We start from the raw sequence: 1,783 nt of genomic DNA, 5'->3' as shown, positions 1-1,783 counted from the left end.
ATATATATATATATATATGTATGTATGCAAATATTTGCCTGCATATGCATGCGTGTGTGCGCGTCCACGCGCGTGTTATGTGTGCGTTTGTGTACACATTGCGAGCGACTGTCAGTAAAACGAAATACACAAACTAAGAAATTGGAGAAAAAGCAAAACCGCTGTGAAGAAGAAAGACAGAAAGTGGTAGCACGATTAAAACAGCAGGAATGAGAGAATGGGAGAGAGACAGACAAGGTAGGAGCGAATCACTGAAAAGAAACAAATTCTTCATGTCTTTTACAATACATTCGAAGAGAAAGGTTAATTATCATCAACGATGAACCTTACCTTTTTCGCGTAATTCCTTCGAGTTCTAATTTATTTTTTCTTTTTTTTTAAATTCACTTGTTTCATGCATATTTCCTATACTCTCGCCCTCTTAACGGCATTGTCATATATAACTGTTCTTTTTATTGTCGCTTTCATTTTTGTGTTTATCCTTGTATTTGTTCATATTGAATTTATTATTACTACTGTTCTTGTAGTAGCAATAGTAGTTGTAGTAGGAGGGGGTAGATTATTTAAATCGTTATTATTGATACGATTATTATTATTACTATTACTATGATTATTATTATTATTATTATTATTATTATTATTATTACAATTTCCTATTATAACATTGTCTCAGACGCTGGCTTTTATCCTCCCGTAAGTGTTCATATTAATTTATCGCGCTGTTTTGATTCTTCGTCGACTTTCAGTTTCACTTGTGCATTGTCTCATATACATATATATATTTATATATACATACATACTTACATGTATGTATGTATGTATGTATGTATGTATGCATGTATGTATGCATGTATGTATGTATGTATAGTGTGGTACTTTTGTTACGGTCACTATTTTAATTGTTTGATTGTTTGTCTAGCAACGGAGGTGACTTTGTTTTTTTTGTTTTTTTTTTTTTTACTTTTTTCTTATTGTGTTCTTTTTTTCTTTTCTTCGTTGTGATCTCTTGTATCTCCCACGTTAGGCACAATAGCTCTCTTAATAGAGTTACGAATCCGGAAGTGTCTTCACTATATATCCTCTTTGGCGTTAAACATCCAATGACTAGACTGCAACGAGACTATGTGTCTGTGTGTGCGCCACAGCCTGTCGCTTCGAAGAAAAACACAAGTCTTTTACAGAATGAACTGTGTAGGAATAAAATATAAAAAGGAAAATTGCCTCCTATTGATATATGCAGAGTTTAGCAAGCTCATAATTACACATGCAACAGAGATTTACACACAAATATGCATACAGACACCCACACACACTTACATCAACATAAACATAACGTTCAAGCATTATACGTATGTATGTATGTATGTATGTATGTATGTATATGTATGCATGTATGTATGCATGCTTGTGAATAAACATATATAGATATAATAGAGAAAAAGAGACGGTGAAAAGAGAGTAGGCGAGTGTGTGAGTGCGTGAGTAGTTGCGTATGCGTGTGTGTATTTGTGTGTGTGTGATTGCGTTTGCTTTTCTGTCTTTGTGTGTGTGTGTGCGTGCGTGCGTGTGCGTCCATGTGTATTGGTGTGTGTGTGTGTGTGTGCATGTGTGTGTGTTTGTGTGTGTGTGTGTGTGTTTGTGTGTGTGTGCGTATGTGTGTGTGTGTGTGTGTGTGGTTCAAAAAAGAATCGGTTAAGAGCAGGACAAAATAACTTGTCGTATATACTTACGTCCCTTCCCTTTGTGACTTTTCAGTCCCGCCCAGGCCGAATATCCCTTTCTT

The 1,783-nt window shown here is 35.2% G+C and overlaps 1 long non-coding RNA gene across 1 annotated transcript in view; it reads right to left on the bottom strand.

Annotated features, from left to right (window-relative positions):
* LOC106884018 (uncharacterized) overlaps positions 1-1,783 on the bottom strand; it is a 210,179-nt gene that overhangs the window by 206,857 nt on the left and 1,539 nt on the right. Inside the window, exon 2 of the long non-coding RNA XR_001411187.2 lies at positions 331-1,187. This is a non-coding gene — a long non-coding RNA (uncharacterized LOC106884018). The remainder of the gene's footprint in view (positions 1-330; positions 1,188-1,783) is intronic.

This window comes from Octopus bimaculoides, chromosome 1, assembly GCF_001194135.2.
Source record: "Octopus bimaculoides isolate UCB-OBI-ISO-001 chromosome 1, ASM119413v2, whole genome shotgun sequence".
Classification (NCBI taxonomy): Eukaryota; Metazoa; Mollusca; class Cephalopoda; order Octopoda; family Octopodidae; genus Octopus; species Octopus bimaculoides.
This window is presented reverse-complemented; position numbering and strand designations above follow the sequence as displayed.